Raw genomic sequence first — 18,611 nt, forward strand, 5'->3', positions numbered from 1 at the left:
TGTGTGTGCTCTATAAAGCAAGTATATACAGTAATCTCTGAATATTCTCTAGGATGCATTTAATTGAACAAATCCAACACGGCTTACATTTTTCCTTTTAATAGGGTGGTCCCAGTTTTCCTGAAACTAAAATGCAACTTCCATACTTGAAGACCGGAACTGGTTGCTGAAAATTTGGAGCATGCATGTGTGAACACATTCCAGATATTTACTCAGGTACTTGCCAAGTCTACTAAATAATAAAATACTGTCTTTTGCTTTTTCTGGAATTTGCAAATATAAGGCTGGTGTCATTACATACAATTCTCCACCTCTCCACTGCTGTCACACTGGAAAAGTAAACATAATTAAAATTTGGTCTTTAATATAACAGACAAGAGGAGATTGAACCCCCTCTGCCCCCGCTGTCTGAAGAGATAGAGTCAGAGCTAGGCAAGCCAATCCGTTAGGATTTCATAATTCACAGTTAGTCTGGTTTTCTGCTAAACCTGGAATATAGACAGATGCCAAAATGATCTCAGACTGGTGTTAAAGAATTTAATGGGATAAAAAAGAAGTGGCAGGATATTTTCTGACATGGGGATACCATTGTGATGCTAGGAGACCAGGTGCCATGGCTCCAGGCCTCATTGAAGACTTACAAATGTGTAGTTGGAAACCAGTCTTGCTTACCTGTGTGTTAGCATTATCAAAATAGATAGTAGATGTTAAGTTGATAAGGATGTGTTTAGTGTTCAGACTTTATAAAATGCTGCTAGGATGCTGCACATATTTATCTTACTTATAACCTCTATAGCTCACAGTGTAAAGTTACATTGAGTGTTTACATTGTAAACCTCTGTAATTGTGAACTTGCCAAACAGGAAAGAAAGCACTGATTAAGGTAAAGCGCTTGTCTGGCTCACAAGATGCCCATTGAAGGCAAATGATGTATTGTGTATCATCAAAGTACAAAGAATTTGTTGATTGCATTCCTAATTCCCTGTGGGAAGGAGAGACCTATCAGAATTCACCCTATCCTATTCATCCTATCAGTTTGGACTCTGGAGTGGAGGAGATAAAAATCCCTGACAAGGAGAAACTTAATTTTTCTTTGCTGTTAGATCTCTCACAGGGCTGGAGCTTAGAAACAAAAAGCAGAGATCCCCAGGGTTAACCTGGGTTAGCCCTAAAAGACATTCCGTGGACAGATTACTATATCTTTGTCACCTTTTATAACCATAGATTGTGACTCATTTGTGCTTAGATGCTGCCTGCTTTAGCCTGTAAATTACTCTCTCATTTCTTTTCCTAATTAATAAATCCTTAATTAGTTTACTATGGGATTGGCTATGGGCATGGTCTTTGGAGTGAGATCTAAGGTACAGTGAAGTGATTGGTCTCTTGGGACTGGAAGCAACCAGAATATTTTGTGATCTTTCTGGAGTAAGTCACTAGCCTAGCTTGTGTAGTGGCAAGATAGTCTGGAGTGCCCAAGGGACGGTCTGTGACTCCAGGGTAAGACTGTTACAGTGATTTAGGAGTTCACACTTGTTAGTGGGTTGGTGAAATCTAATTATAGAACATACCATGAGTTTGGGGTGTCTCCCCTGCTTTTTGACTGCCAGCCTCAGGGAAGACTTGAGACCATTACTCCTTGTCCTGTCCTCTTCCACCACTGAGAATAGTCTAGAACCATCCTCTCTGGAACCACCTCTCAGGTAGTTGAAAGCAGCTATCAAATCCCCCCTCGTTCTTCTCTTCCGCAGACTAAACAATCCCAGTTCCCTCAGCCTCTCCTCATAAGTCATGTGTTCCAGACCCCTAATCATTTTTGTTGCCCTTCGCTGGACTCTTTCCAATTTATCCACAGTATCCTGTCTTCCAATAGTGGCCAATCCCAGAGAGAATGAACAGAACAGGTAATCATCAAGTGATCCATTCCCTGTCCCTCAGTCATGAACCTCTCCAGGCAGCGTGACCACCATTACTTGGGGTTGAAAATCAGGGGCGCAGATGGATAAAATTGTTGTCAACTGGTTGTCTGTTCTAATGTAAACTATATAGATTTGTTTGAGTGGTTATCAATTTGTGTAATATGTTGAGTTTTAAAAAGTGTAGTCTGAGTTTGGAAAAACAGTGTGTGAACAGGCAGAGCCCCACCCCATTCCCAACGTAGCAAACACAATCTGGGTTAGTCTCCAAAATTTACCACTTTCCTAGGGTTTGCCTTTGTTACTCCAGTAACAACAATACATAACCTTGAGTCTAATCAGCCAGTCAAAATCTTTATATATTTTTATTTTAAAGATACTGTGGTTTAATAAGTCTGCAGACATAGGTCTGCATCTCTGTGTATTTAGATTTGGATACTCTTTCCACTGAAAAGAAATTTGTGCTAGATATTTCTTGACACATTTAAAAAAACATGGTTGAACATATAGAATATATGAAAGTCACTTCATCTAATAATTAAGAAATCTCATAATCCAGCATCTTGAAAACACATTTCTTGACTTTATGATATTCCACCAGAGCTCTTCCAATTCCTCACACCTCAAGAAAGGGTCTTGCAGGAAAGGGTCCTTAAGATCAGTAAACTAGGACTACTTTAAATTGGGTTGCGAAGCAAGTTCCAAAGCTGAAGAGCCTCACTGAGAAATTCCTGCCAGTTACCTCCTCCCTCTTATACGAGTGAGGCTCAAACTCAGGATATGTCTACACCACAAAGAAAAGCCCACAGCACCTAGTCTCAGAGCCTGGGTCAATTGACTCAGGCTTGTGATACTCGGGCTGCAGGGCTAAAACTAGCAGCGTAGATGTTCCCGCTTGGGCTGGAGCTCAGGCTCCAAGACCGTCCCCCTTGCTGAATCTTAGACCCCTGGTTCCAGCCTGGGTGGGAACATCTACACTGCTGCTTTCAGCCCCACAGCCTGGGCTCTACGACTTGGTGCTATGGGTTTTTCTTTGCAGTGTAGACATACTCTAAGGTGCTTCCTCTGATCTTACTGTATTGGGATAGAGATAGCTCTACAACTCTGGCAACGTGGCATGGGCTGTAGAACCTGACATCCATTCACATATAGGGAAAGATTGAGAAGGGCAAGAGGTTGTTGACTGGTCAGAGTAATGATGTCCATGCTCCACTCCAGTAACTTTAGGAAGAGAGTACCTGGTTTTCAAAAGATCACACCTCTCATTTGGGCAAGGTCAATTTTAGCGCTACTCCCCTCGCCGGGGTGGAGTACAGAAGTCGATTTTAAGAGCCCTTTAGGTTGACGGAACAGGGTTGGTTGTGTGGACGCAGTCATTTTTAAATCGACCTAACGTGGCTAAATTTGACCTAACCCCGTAGTGTAGACCAGCGTTCAGAGTTACAAACACCTCGGGAAAGGAGGTTGTTTGTAACTCTGAACAAAACATTATGGTGGTTCTTTCACAAGTTTACAGCTGAACATTGACTTAATACAGCTTTGAAACTTTACTATGCAGAAGAAAAAGGCTGCTTTTAACCATCTTAATTTAAACGAAACAAGCACAGAAACAGTTTCCTTACCTTGGCAAGTCTTTTTTTAAACTTCCCCTTTATTGTTTAGCAGTTTAACACAGTAGTGTATTGTACAGTATTTACTGTTTGTCTGTTTCTACTCCCTGATTGTGTACTTCCAGTTCCAAATGTGGTGTGTGATTGACCAGTCAGTTTGTAACGCCAGTGTTTGTAACTCAGAGGTTTTGCCAGTTTGGGGCAGATTTTCATGGGAATGGCAAAAGGCACATCCTTGACATAAAGGCCACTCCACCATAGGCGCCGACTCTGTGGGTGCTCCGGGGCTGGAGCACCCATGGGGAAAAATTGCAGAGCACCCACCAGCAGCCAAGCTCCCCGCCCCCCCACCTCACCACCTCCTCCGCCTCCTCCCAATGCACCATGTCTCCACTCCTCCCTCCCTCCCAGTGCTTGCTGCTGCCAAACAGCTGTAGCAAGCACTGGGAGGGAGGGGGGAGGAGCAGGAATGTGGCGCACTCAAGGGAGGAGGCGGGGAAGAGGCATGGCCAGGGTAGGTATTTGGGGAAGGAGTCAATAGGGGCAGGGAGGGGGTGGAGACTTTGGGGAAGGAGTTGGAATGGGGGTGGGGTAAGGGTGGAGTCGGCCGGGGGTTGGGGGTTGAGCACCCACTGGCGCCAGAAGAAGTTGGCGCCTATGCACTCCACCGTAATTTCAGCTCCCTGCTCCAAATTATGGATGTGCTAGATCTTCTCAAAGGAAAAGTTGCCAGAATTTAACAAAACAAAAGTATTTTTCCCTAGCCTTGTTCTTGGAAATGGCTGGGGGAAAAAGATCCATCTGAGGCAGACACCTAGCATGGAAGATTGAAGCTCAAGTACTTACAATTTGGAAAAGTTATAAGTAACAAAAAACAGGATCTTACAATGAGAAGTGTTTGGCAAACCTAATAATAGATGGTGCTACCAGCCCCCCTTACAGGTGCCTAGTTTGTATTCAGAAGCCAGATTTTGCAGTCTTCAGCATTCAGATGCAGTGTCTTTTAATTCCTGACATTCATACTGTTTTCACATTTGGGGCCCTGGCATATAGAAGTATAGCCATTAGAAAAAATCATTTTAAAAAATCATAAAATCTACGCAAACTAAGAAAATATAACAGCATAATGCACTGTGAAGTCTGAATGAAAGTTAAGCCAATGTGAGATGTTGCCAATGACAGTTCATTGGCAACAAACCGAAACCAGAGTTTTGACCACAGGTTGAGTCCTGGGTTTAGGTCACAGCTGAATTCAGTTCTGTAAAACAAACAAATCCATTAACCCATCATGTTTAGAAAAAATGAAGAAAGTCACTAAAATGAGGTGATATCACCTACCCAAGTGTGAGAAATGTGTAGTAAAAAAAAAAACACCTGTGGGTCAGCAGGAGAAGATTCTTAGGGCAGTATTTTGGCTGCAAGATTGGTGTCTCAAATTCAGTAGTGGGACATTAATGCTCACAGTCATGAAGCACTGCACATTTTCAGAGTTTAGACTGGATTCATTGTACTTTGAATCCTCTGTGAAGGTAGACGCACCAGTTGTCAAGTATGCATATAGGATGCACACCTGAGATCTCTTTGTAACACTGGTTTGGAATATACCATAAATACACACAATCTGGATTTCTATCCCTATAATGGTAGGTATTATCTGCTTGTGCATTCTGGTGAGTTTACCTCTAAGAGGTGTGACAAAGTTCCTCCTCTACCTTGGTGGGTCTTGCGCTTATTGGCGGATTTGCTCACCTTGGAGCTTCACGGCAGCCCTCAGTTTGGCCGTTTTCGTGAACCCACAGTCCAGGTCAACTCCTCCTGTGTCTGACCAGGAGTTGGGAGGTTTGGGGGGAACCCAGGCCCGCCCTCTACTCCGGGTTCCAGCCCAGGGACCTGTGGAATGCAGCTGTCTAGAGTGCCTCCTGGAACAGCTGTGCGACAGCTACAACTCCCTGGGCTACTTCCCCATGGCCTCCTCCCAACACCTTCTTTATCCTCACCAGAGGACCTTCCTCCTGGTGTCTGATAATGCTTGTACTCCTCAGTCCTCCAACAGTCAGTGTTCTCACTCTGAGCTCCTAGTACCTCTTACTCCCAGCTCCTCACATGCACACCACAAACTGAAGTGAGCTCCTTTTTAAACCCAGGTGCCCTGATTAGCCTGCCGTAATTGATTCTAGCAGCTTCTTGATTGGCTTCAGGTGTTCTAATCAGCCTGTCTGTCTTAATTGTCTCCAGAAGGTTCCTGATTGTTCTGGAACCTTCCCTGCTCCCTTACCCAGGGAAAAGGGACCTCCTTCGCTTGCTGCTACTCTATTTGCTTTCTATGCTCTCCTAGAGCCCCCTGGCCTGGGCTTTTCTTACTTTTTGACTCCGCTTCAGTTCCTCCCTGCCACTGGGCCAGATGCTTTTTCTTCATTTTGTTTCTTTTGCTGTTTTTCTTTGCTGCCGTTCGAATGCTGGTCGGCTGCCAGCTTGCCTGCCAGCCCCACCACGCCTGCCCTTGGACGCTGCTATTGCTTCAGCTGAAACCCCCGGAGGAGGGGGGGGACTGCCGACCCGCTCCCCGGAGGAAGGGAGTGGAAGCCCCCAGACCCAGCCGTTTGTTGTTCATTTGTGGACCTGTAATTAATCGACAAGTTATTTTTTTTCTTCTTATCTACTTGGCATTTTTGGAATGCTCCACAAATACCAGAAGAGAAGACAGCTGACAGAGAAATCGCTCAGGGAGCTTCAGATCATCATGGAGGGAGCCATCAGACTGAGTAACTTTTGAACTGTACTCTGGTGTGGGGGGAGTTTGACTGTGTCTTAATTGTGTTTGTAGGGGCACAGAGGGTGTGGCACGGAGCTGCCCCCCGATCCATCAGTGCCCCCCCCCAACACTACTACAACCGTCACGGCCCCCCCGCCGTCCATCCCTGCTGGCAACCTGCCGTCTGCCTCTGGATTCAGCTGCTTGCTCTGAATTCCGCCATCTGGACCAGACACAACAGCCGACCAAACAAGACTCTTTGGACAAACGCACGTGGGTCCACATTCTGCCCCCCCCCCCGGACTGCCCACCCTACAGCTTGCCCCTACTACCTGACCCCAACTCCTGTTTCCTCCCCTTGTCCAGTCCGACCCATTTGGCCCCCCTCTCCCCACCTGCAGCCCAACAGGGAGAAGCGGTTAAACTGCTTCCCCCCCCCGGTGTCTCCCCGCCTCTTCCTGCTCACGATGGTGGGGAATGAGAGGGGTGAGGCCCCTCTAACAACCTCAGCTGCCCCTCCCCCCCACCACTGCTGCCAAAACACCTGCCACCGCCCCCACTGGGGCATCAGCAGCAGGAGGCACCGGGGCGACTACTGCCGCTGCTACGCCCACCGACCCCCCAGATTCTAGGAGAGCCCCCCCAGTTGGCCGGAAAGGCCAGGGTGTGAAGAAGGGAAAGGGCCCCGCTACAACCACAAGGCCCTCCATGGCAGGGGCTGCCCCCACGGCTGTGGCCTCGTCATCGACCATGGCATCTCTCCCCGCTGTTGCCTCCACCAGCTCTGTGAGCGTCCCTCCTCCGGCCCCCAGGGCATATGCCCGGGTGGTAGCAGCCCCCGCACTGCCTGCTGCCTCGTCATCTCACCCACCCACCGCCTCCATCACCATCAATAGCGGCCGGGGCCCCTTCCCCACCATGACCAGGAAGCACGGCGTCCGTTGCCTCTTGGTGCCCGCCTCACCCCACATGGAGACCTACGTGCAGGCGTTGGCGAGGGTGGTAGGACCCACGGCTATTGTGGAGGCCTCCAAAATGTATGGGAAGGTCGTCTTTTTCTTAGCATCGGAGGCTGCCGCCCAGGAGGTGGTGGAAAAGGTGGTGGAAAAGGGCCAAGAGACACATACCCTACAACACTCAGATGAACAAGGGAGCCCCGCCCTTGCTGTTAACAATCCAGCAGAGCCTATGGCGGAGGATGCAGCAAAGATATTACTGGGCATAGGAGAGGGCCCGCCCCAAGGAGAACCGCCCCCCCCATGCTGCCTCACCGTTACCCCCCTGAGCCCCGGAACCATTGCCTCTGCCCCCCAACACGACCCCTGCTAACCAGCCCCCAGACAATGCTATGGAGGGCTGGACCCTAGTCCAAGGAAAGCGAGGCAAGCGGAAGGCTCGAGCTCCGCTGCACCCATCCGATGTGGAGGCCCCCCAGAAGACCAGGAAGGGAGACACTGACACTGAGCCTTCCGCTATGCCCATGAGTGAGATCCCTTCACCGGTGTTGGGAGGGGAAGACAAAATAGCACTGGAAGGTAGAACCTCCCCTCTGAGACCCCTGAGGAAGCCCCTTGTGCCCGAATATCACCCGAACCCCCCATGAACCCCGAAGCGACCATTGTAGCGGTCGCCAGAGGGGAGACCCCCGGGGTGTAGAAGACGACTTCTCCTCCATGTATGAGGAGATGGAGGCCCTAGGTTTGACCCCGGTCACCCAGGGAGAGAATGACCTACTGCCGGTTGGCCTCGATCTGGGCAACCTTACCCCAGTCCCCCTTTCCCCATGCTCCCTCCCCCTAACCGCCTTCCCGGACGGGCACCCTACAGAAGGTGGTCCACCACCTGATGCCATGGCTGCCAAATCCACCACAGAGCCTGCGCCTAGCATCCCTGGGAGCCCCCTCCCCACCCCCTTAACCTTCAAATCTGTTCGGGAGGCACCACCTCTCAGCTGCTTGCCTCCCGAAGCCCAGAGCCTCACCTCTGACCCCGCCCCCACCCCGTCCCTGGCCAGTCTACCTCTTCCTGCAATGCTATTGCTGCCCCTGGGGTTATTTCTTTCCCGTTTTTTGCGGATTCCCCCCAAGGAGCAGCCTTTGCATTTTCCTGCCGCGACCAATTAGAAGCTGCAATTTTCCCTCCGCCATCTCCTTCTACCCCAAGGCTTGAGACGGACCTAATAACTTTAGCCTGTCAGACGCCCTGTCGGTGGTCCGCACCCTGCCTGCCCGCCTCAGTGGACCACGAGGCTGCACCAAGAGCCCCACAAGGGAATAACCAGGAAATCGCAACCCCACCCCCCCATGAGCTGTGAAAAGCATTGCAGGAGTTCTTAGAAGACATCTGTGGCTCCTGCAACAGGGTACAGCTAGCTCTCCAGCTATGGGGGGACTTTGATCAAATCCTCCAGGCCACAAGGGCCCTTATAAGGGAGGGTAGAGGGAAAGGAAGGCATGGTGCCGCGGCCTACGGGCAGGCCCGCAGCTTCCGTGATGATTTACTCACTTACAGGATGGGTCACGGATTGTTGCGCGACCCGCCGGGGGCCACAAACACCCCCGCCAACAAGGAACCCCCAGCCCCCCAACCCTCCGCATGATGCCTCTCATTATCGCAACTTTGAACACCAGGGGCTGCAGGATGGCTCTCCGCAGGTCCCAGGTGCTCTCTTATCTTCGGGAAGGGGGGTACTCTGTGGTTTTCCTGCAGGAGACCCATACGGATCCGACCGCCGAGGACAGCTGGCGGCTGGAGTGGGGGGACGGGGTCTACTTTAGCCACTTCACGATTCAACAAGCTGGAGTGGCGACTCTGTTCTCCCCCAACCTACGGCCTGAGGTGCTAGGGGTCACTGAGGCCGTGCTGGGCCACCTGTTGCATCTCCGAGTCCGTATGGAGGGGCTCGTGGTCAACCTCGTTAACATCTATGCCCCGACAACGAGCCCGAAGCGGCCGCAATTCTATCAGCGGATGTCCGACTTCCTCGGCACCCTAGATTCTCACGAGTGTCTAGTCCTGGGAGGGGACTTTAACACCACCCTCGAGGAACAGGACCGCTCAGGGGCCGAGCTGAGCCCGGCAACCGCAAACATTCTCCGAGGAATAGCTGAACATCACTCCCTAGTGGAAGTCTGGCATGACCATCACCCAGATGACACTTCCACGTTCACCTTTGTCCAGGTGGAGGCCCATCAGTCACACCACTCTCCAGCCGCATTTATTTATCCCGTTTCCATCTTTCACAAGCCCACTACTCCAACATTCGGCCGGCCCCATTTTCCCACCATCATCTAGCCACCATAACAGCCTCCCTCCGCGCAGAGAGGGCGGGGCCAGCCTATTGGCATTTTAACAACAGCCTGTTGGAGGATGAGGGCTTCGTGACGTCCTTCCGGGAGTTTTGGCTGGCCTGGCGAGAGCAGCGGCGTGCCTTTCCCTCGGCGCGGCGATGGTGGGATCTAGGGAAGGTGCGTGCCAAGCTCTTCTGCCTTGACTACACTCGGGGCACCAGCCGACGGAGAAATGCAGCAATAGAGCAGTTGGAATGGGAGGTCTTTAGAGATGGAGAGGTGTCTGGCCGCCAGCCCCGAGGACCCGTTCCTCTGCGGAGTGTGCCGGGAGAAGCAGGAGGAGCTCCGGGCCCTCGAGGACCATCGGGCCCGAGGTGCCTTTGTTCGATCCCGCATCCACCTCCTTCGGGAGATGGATCGTGGCTCCTGTTTCTTCTATGCCCTGGAGAAAACGAGGGGGGCCAAGAAATACAGCACCTGCCTTCTAGCAGAAGACGGCGCCCCCCTCACGGATCCGGTGGAGATGTGTGGGAGGGCCCGTGACTTCTACACAAGCCTTTTCTCCCCGGATCCGACCGATCCTGGCGCTTGCAAGGTGCTCTGGGAGGAACTCCCCATGGTCAGCGTGGGTGACCGACTAGAGCTGCCTCTCACCCTGGCCGAGTTCTCAGAAGCCCTCTGTCGCATGTCCACCAATAAATCTCCGGGCATGGACGGGCTGACTGTGGAGTTCTACCGCGCGTTCTGGGACATCCTTGGCCCAGACCTAGCCACTGTCTGGGCTGAGTCTTTGCAGGGCGGGGTCCTCCCTCTTTCGTGCAGGCGAGCAGTGCTCACCTTGTTGCTAAAGAAGGGGGACCTCTGCGATTTACGAAACTGGCGTCCCGTCTCGCTCCTTAGCACAGATTACAAAATCGTAGCGAAAGCAATCTTGCTGTGGCTAGGGTCCGTGATGGCGGACGTGATCCACCCAGACTAGACCTATACTGTCCCGGGTCGCAGCATTTTTGACAACCTATTTCTAGTCCGAGATCTTTTGGAACTCGGGCATAGAGACGGTCTGTCGTTTGCCCTCCTGTCTCTTGATCAGGAGAAGGCGTTCGATAGAGTGGACCATGGGTACCTCCTGGGCACTCTGCAGGTGTTTGGATTCGGACCTCCGTTTGTGAGTTTTCTCCAGGTGCTGTACGCTTCTGTGGAGTGTCTGGTTAGGCTCAACTGGACCCTGACTGAACCGGTCAGCTGCAGGCGAGGAGTATGGCAGAGGTGCCCCATCTCGGGCCAGTTGTACGCTCTGGTGATCGAGCCCTTCTTCTGTCTCCTCCGCAGGAGGTTGACAGGGTTGATGCTGCAGGAGCTGGAGCTGCGGCTGGTCCTGTCGGCGTACACCGATGACGTGCTCCTCGTGGTCCAGGACCCGGGGGACTTGGCGCGGGTGGAGGCTTGCCAGGCCATCTATTCAACAGCCTCCTCCGCCCGAGTCAACTGGGTCAAGAGCTCTGGCTTGGAGGTGGGGGACTGGCGGTAGGTGAGCTCCCTCCCACCTGCGCTTCAGACCATCCGGTGGAGCGCGGGTCCACTGCTCTACCTAGGCGTTTACCTTTCTGCCACACACCCTCCTCTGCCGGAGAACTGGCAAAATTTAGAAGGTGGGGTGATAGAGCGGCTCCGGAAATGGACGACGCTACTCTGATGTCTCTCCCTCCGAGGGAGAGCACTGGTGCTTAACCAACTAGTCCTGTCCACGCTCTGGTACCGGCTCAACACCCTGGTCCCGGCCCCGGGTTTCCTGACCAACCTCCAGACATCGATTCTAGAGTTCTTTTGGTCAGGAATGCACTGGGCCCCTGTTGGGGTTCTTCATCTACCCCTGAAGGAAGGAGGGCAGGGCCTGAAGCGTCTGCACACTCAGGTCCGTGTCTTCCGCCTCCAGGCCCTGCAGAGGCTCCTTTATAGCGCAGGTAGTTCGACGTGGAGCATACTGGCGCACGCCTTCCTGCGCCGCTTCCAAGGGCTCCGATACGACTGGCAGCTCTTTTATCTCTGTCCGAGAGGTTTTCCGCGAGACCTCTCCGGGCTGCCGGTCTTCTACCACGACCTCCTCCGGACCTGGAAACTGTTTTCAACAACCAGGTCCGTGGTGGTCACCGTGGGAGCAGATCTCCTCGCGGAGCCCCTGCTACACAACCCCCAGCTCCGTGTGCAGGCAGCGGAGTCCCGCTTGGTGCGCCAGAGTTTGGTCCTGGCAGAAGTCACGAGAGTCGGAGACCTCCTGGACTACGACCGGGGAGACTGGCTGGCTGGATCCCCTGACACTTGCTCGGCGCATGGGGCTCTCCAGACCTAATACCCCCCGGCGCGTACTTCAGGAGGTGAAGGCCGCCTTGACGCCCGCTGCTCGGGCTTATCTCAACCGAGCCCTGCACGAGGGCGCACCCTGCCCACCCTCTACCCCAGGCCCGCCGGACCTTTCAATTGGGCCCCTACCCCGTAGATCCCAACAAAACCCTCACCCTTTCACTGCGAGCCGGCTGCATGAACTGCAGCTGGTCAACTTCCAAATCGCACCATGGAAATATCTATACACACTCACGCTTCACGTCCTTCACGCCCACACCCTGGTGTCCCGCCCCGATACAAAGTGGCGGGACCTCCTGCCACCTTTGGAGGGTGAGCAACCCCGGTGGGCCAGCCTGTATTCCACCTTGGTCCCGACGCCCGTCGGGGACATTAGTTGGCGGCTCCTTCACGGAGCTGTGAGCACAGGCGTGTTTTTGTTGCGGTTCACCCCCATCCCGGATACTTGCCCTTTTTGCAATGTGAGGGAAACCCTGGCGCACGTATATTTAGAGTGTGCCAGGCTGCAGCCCCTTTTCCAGCTCCTCACGAATATTTTATTACGCTTTTGGCTACACTTTTCCCTCACCTTTTTATCTACACACTCCCCATCCATGGCCCCACAAAATCGCGAGATCTCCTGGTTAACCTCCTCCTAGCCCTAGCTAAAACAGCCATTTATAAAACCAGAGAGGGGAGGTTGGCTAATGAAGCGTCCTGCGATTGTAGAGCCGTTTTCCGATCCTCAGTACATTCAGGTATCCGGGTAGAGTTCCTCTGGGCGGCGTCCACCGACTCCCTTGACGCTTTTGAGGAGCAGTGGGCGCTGTCCAAGGTTCTCTGCTCGGTGACCCCGTCTGGTTCCCTCCATCTGACCCTTTGATTGAGGGGAAGAGCGAGAGGCCCCAGCCATTGCCGCTGTGGATACCATCATCACTGTCACCTAGGAGGGGTCCTATGACATGTGGGTGTACGTCCGCCCCCACCCCTAAACCGCCACCCCGCAGCCGTGCCCATCTTGTCAGGCACTCTCAGGAGAGGAATAATCGGTGACACTGGGCGTGGCACTAGGTAGCTCGAGGGGGTGGAAGACCATGAGTGTCGAGGAAGCTCCCCCGCTCTAGGCCACCAGGTAACTCAGGAGGGTGGAAGACCACGAGTGTCGAGGAAGCCCCCCCACTCTGGGCCCAGGCTAGCCTGAACACTTCTCCCTCCTGAAGGCTGCTGTGTTATACCTTGTGTTTGCTTTTGTTTTGTTGCATAGTTTTGCTTTATCCTTTTTGGTGATTCTTTGTAAGTGTTACACAAATAAAATTCTCTTCTGCTTCAAAAAAAAAAAATTATTCTCCTGTAGCCATCTGGCCCGACCCTGTTACACTGGGTTAACTCCTTCCCCATATCTCAGCAGCTACCCAAGGCAAGTTGGTTCCTACATGTCTCTCAAATCACAGAATCATAGAATACCAGGGTTGGAAGGGACCTCAGGAAGTCATCTAGTCCAACCCCCTGCTCAAAGCAGGACTAATCCCCAATTTTTGCCCCAGATCCCAAATGGCCCCCTCAAGGATTGAACTCACAACCCCAATGACCAAAGTGAAATAATTAGGGGTAGACATCCTTTCTGTACGTTGTCACACATCTTTGACCTTCAAACAGCAATCCCATCGGTGTACAAATGGCAGCCTGCATTAGGGTAAAGACATTTCGTCCTCTTTTCTCACCTCTTTTCCTTTTGGATATTTATGATTAACACACGGGTGCCCTGTCCCCTATTAGGGCATTGAAGAAGCTGTCTTTCTGTCATCATAACTTCATTCAGATCCATTCATTCATGCATTCCTAAGGTAACTAGTTGTTTTTACCTCAATGCCTATGACAATTGAGTTCTGAAACCAAGTTGCAAAATGGCATGGTATTTTTGCTGTTCTTAACTTGTGTACATTCTCGATGGCTGCCCATAACGCTTCTTTGCACCATCTCCCAAGGTTGAGCTGAACTCCACTTACTCCTGTAAACTAAAAAAACAAAAACAAACAAAAAAATGTAGAGATTTGCATACTGGAGCAGCAAGCACTATGGGTCAGTTCGTATAATCATGGCCCCATGTATTCTGTGATGGGGTGGCTGCAGAAGTTAGTCCCATTGTGCTATGGAATAAACCCTTTCTGCAGTAAATAGTCAGGACAAGACTATATTTTTCTCTCTGTGTGTATACAATGCCTATCAAAGTGGGGCTCTGATCATAATGGGGGCCTTTGGGTGCTACTGTATCCAAACAAATATTAATAATGTTCCCTGTACTGTAATTTACCAATTGCACTGTAAAAATTCAATAGCCACATACACACAGCCACCAGAGTTACCAGCTAAACTCCATACAGTCTTTAGCTCAAGAAGTAGAGACCTATATTTATGAAGCATAACTTTTCTGAGTTCTGTTCCCCATTGTGCACGTAGGCGTTTTGATTGGCAACCGTGGAGCTTGTAAGAGTGCAGACACAGATTTGTTACACACTGGTGCCTGGCTATTGGATCACACTCTTTTAAAACTCCACTGCTCAAAGATGAGCTTTGTCGAAGAGAAGGGAGTATTTCATAGGCTTTTTGTTGTGTGTATACACTATTTTCCTTTGCCGGATGGAATCAGATCTGCTCAAAAAGCAGGAATTTTGTCTCTCTTGTTGCTAGCCTACAAACTGCCTAAAAGATCAAATGCTACAACTAAGCACAGTAAGAAAAGAAGAATGGAGGGGTAGGTTTCACATAGAAAATGGCAGTACAAAAATGTTAGATTCCAGGAAAGCAAATACTGAGGAATTAAGAAATCTGAGGCCTAATTTTGATGTTAAAGACACTGGTGCAAATTATGAAGAAATTTACTTAGAGCTGGTTTACACCAGAAAAATCCACACCTCTCAAAGATGTAGCTACACCAACCTAACCCCCGGAGTAGACAGCACTAGGTCCATGGAAGAATTCTTCTGTCAAGCTAGCTATCACCTCTTGGGATCACCCTTCCCGTCAGCATAGGTAGTGTCTACACTGAAGCACTTCAGCAGCACATGGTAGCATTTTAAGTGTAGACATACCCTTAGATAGAGAGTTCTTTGGGGGAAGGGATCATCTTTTTGTTGTATTTGTACAGTGCCTAGTACAATGGGGTTCTGATTTTTAGGCACTGCAAATAATAGTAATGCCACTGGAGTGAGTGGAGTTGCAGCATTACTCGGGTGAGAGCACACTCAGGCTCAGGGGGAGAAAGAGTATGCACAAGCATTAAAATCAACTAAAGTAGAAAGGGCTGAAGAATTCCTCAAAAGACTACAAACTCAAAATTTAGATCAGACATAGATTCATGAACTTTTTGAATGCACCTGTGTTGGGTTTTGGTTTTTGTTCAAACCAATGCAAATTTGCTCATGTGACATACTTTAGAAAATATACATAGACCTAAGTACTTAACATATGACTTGATTGTTAAACTAATATCCCTCTAAAGTTCCTCTCTGTCAGTGTGCCAGGCTGCAGCCCCTTTTCCAGCTCCTCACGAATATTTTATTATGCTTTTGGCTACACTTTTCCCCTCACCTTTTTATCTACACACTCCCCATCCATGGCCCCACAAAATCGCGAGATCTCCTGGTTAACCTCCTCCTAGCCCATCTTCCGACCTTGCAGAAATAGTAACGTCCAGTGTGAACAGACTCAGCATTCGTCCTCCACAATGCACTTGATCATCCTGTAAGGCTTAGTTCAATGTAGATTAGTTTGGAAGATGGTAGGGGACAGCTGACTAGTTGCCATCTCCAGGCTACTGGACCAGTGAGTGTGTGAGATCTTCTGCTGCTGTTAGGGGACAGGGGCTTTGAAGACTTCTTCCGCAATGAAGTTGTTGGAGTCTCTGCCTGACTGAGGCAGAGGGCCACTGTGCCCTTCCCTGGTGGGTCTGGTGCCAATGGTAGGGGTGAGGAGCAAAGGACTCCATCCTCTGCAAAGCAAAGGAAAGCTAGAGCTGTGCCCTGTTTTGCTTCCTAATGATGCTGAAGGCCTGAAAGGATTTTATCTTACAAGTATCAGGAATGTCAAGCCTGGTTTCTCTGGGAGAATCACTGGAGGTCCCCTCTGTGGATAGTGAGATTTCTCAACTCTTACCTGAAATGCAAAGGGGGAGGGGGAGGATTTGAATATTTCTCCCAAGTGTTTCTCAAGCATCTGAGTTAACAAAAATAATCAGAAGCAAAGTATTTAATAGTCTGAATATAAATCACTTTCCCTCTTGTAATTAGGCTTCACTTACATGCTATCTCTGTGGTCAGAACCCTACCACTTCTCCAGTTGTCCACTGTCTTCTAGGAAAAAACTGAGTAGACAAGAACAGAATTTCTAATGTAAATAACAAGCAGAACCCTCTTTCTTTTCTTTTCAAACTGTTTTTTTTGTGTGTTTACTTTTCAGGTCACCTTTAAAATTGACCTGGAGCTGTAATTGCAGCTGACACTATATCCAGGAGCTAATTTACCTTTTAACAGTGCAACTTAATTTCCATTTCTCTGCCAAGAGTGAAGGATTAGTAGATGGCTTCACTCAAGCCATACAACCAATAATAACTATTTTCCCCAGTTCAATCCTCTTTATCTTGTTGGGGAGATTTCACTCTTCCCTGGTACTTCATTAACTTTCTTCTATCAGCCTCATTTAACTTGCCCTAAGAGATGAAGGCAGCTAAGTTACCCAGGAGCTTGAAGCAGAGAGGTCTTGATAGCAAGGTCTTGCCTTTGGAATTTGCTCCAAATGGAAGTATGTCAAAGCCCAAATTGACCATATTTCGAATGTTAAAATGGACTTTCTCTTAGCTGCAAGCTCTGGAATCATGGGCATTTAGCCCAGTTGATATCATTTTCCTTGTCTCTGTCCTTTAAATCACAGCATTGTCAGGGATCACAGCGTATTTGCTCCATATGTTACTAATATATTCCAGTTTAAACCCTGTAAAGTGCTCCTAGATACCAGTGATTAATGTTTATAATAAAATAATATGAATGTGTAGCCAAGAGGGCATATCCACTTGTCTTACTGTTGAACAGCAGCTTTTCAGTATAGAAGTAATAAAGTACAATAATTACATAAGATGAAACAAAAGTGAGGGAAATAAATTTTTAAAATATGTAGCTAACAAAAAGAGGCCAATTCCTATAGCAGAAATGGTCTCTGCTGAAAGGAGCTTCATTCTCTGACACTCTGTTTTGGTTTGGTGCATGAAAATATTAGTTTAAAGAGTGTGTTTGTTTGTTTAACTGGCCCATACTGTGCTATCACATTGTGTCACTTCATCTGCCTAATCTGTATGAAAGCCAATACACAAAGGTTTCATAATTAATAGGGTGTGCTTGTTTGGCTTGTTTTTGATAAACAGTGAGTGCATTGATTGTTTTTTTTCCTTCTCTTGCTAAGTTCTGCTCCCCTCTCCCAATAATTATCTCCCCGCCGCCCAAAAAAACCCCACTTCTGGTTGAATTTGATGCATATGAAAGTGAAGAAACTGAATGCACTAGCCAGGGCCAGGCATAATACAGGCAACCACGGAACAAATTTCCCTCACAAAGCTTAGCCATTACACCTCAATTATGTCAAATATCAGTACTGAAGCTTACTTGGAAAGAGACCACAAGTTGTGCTAGGTTGCACGATGCATTTATCATGTGTACAGAAGTTCACCAGGGACCAATATGAGACCACCACATTTCTTTTCATTTGTGACATATAAATAGGATTTAAATATAAGTGTCTAGAGGTCAACAGAAAGGATGTTGCTGGAGAAAGGCAGATGAAAGATAGGAAAACATGAGCGAAAAACTTGGGGGAAAGAAAGGGCTTGCTGCTGCTCCTACTGAAGTCAATGGCAAAAATCCTGCTGACTTCAGTGGGAGCAAGATGAGGCCCTAAATGAGAGCTAGAAACTGAAGAATTGTTAGGCCTTTAAAAAAAAACTGTGGCATTTTTAAAAGGAAAAACTTGCATTTTCCATGTAGTATTTAAAGAAAAATATATCCTTGCTCTAAGGACAGAGATTCTTAATTCCTCCAAAAGCAATTGGAGCAAAGCAAGTTAGTGGGCCTGATCCTGCAACTTAAATGGGGTATCTGTGTCACTGTTCTTTCAGGATTTGGGCCCTCATCTGCATGTGGGTCCTGGAGATTAAGGAAAGAACCTTTTTGCAATCTCCCATCATAAGCACCATTCTTCATTAATGATGTGGATGATGGGATGGATTGCACTTTCAGCAAGTTTGCAGATGACACTAAGCTGGTGGGAGAGGTAGATATGCTGGAGGGTAGGGATAGGGTCCAGAGTGACCTAGACAGACTGGAGGATTGGGCCAAAAGAAATCTGATGAGGTTCAACAAGGATGGCAGAATCCCATGCACCGCTACAGGCTGGGGACTGACTGGCTAAACAGCAGTTCTGCATAAAAGGACCTGGGGATTACAGTGGACGAGGAGCTGGATATGCATATGTCCTTGTTGCCAAGAGGGCTCGTGGCATATTGGGCTACATTAATAGGAGCATTAAGAGCAGATCGAGGGAAGTGACTGTTCCCCTCTATTTGGCACTGGTGAAGCCACATCTGGAGTATTGCATCCAGTCCCCCCCTTGCCCCCCTCACCGTGCACTACAGAAAGGCTGTAGACAAATTGGATAGAGTCCAGCA

The 18,611-nt window shown here is 49.4% G+C and overlaps 1 long non-coding RNA gene across 1 annotated transcript in view; it reads left to right on the plus strand.

Moving 5' to 3' along the window:
* LOC140911185 (uncharacterized) overlaps nt 1-18,611 on the plus strand; it is a 466,388-nt gene that overhangs the window by 159,671 nt on the left and 288,106 nt on the right. The window contains exon 3 of the long non-coding RNA XR_012158854.1: nt 105-216. This is a non-coding gene — a long non-coding RNA (uncharacterized lncRNA). The remainder of the gene's footprint in view (nt 1-104; nt 217-18,611) is intronic.

Source organism: Lepidochelys kempii, chromosome 5, assembly GCF_965140265.1.
Source record: "Lepidochelys kempii isolate rLepKem1 chromosome 5, rLepKem1.hap2, whole genome shotgun sequence".
In the NCBI taxonomy this organism is placed as follows: Eukaryota; Metazoa; Chordata; order Testudines; family Cheloniidae; genus Lepidochelys; species Lepidochelys kempii.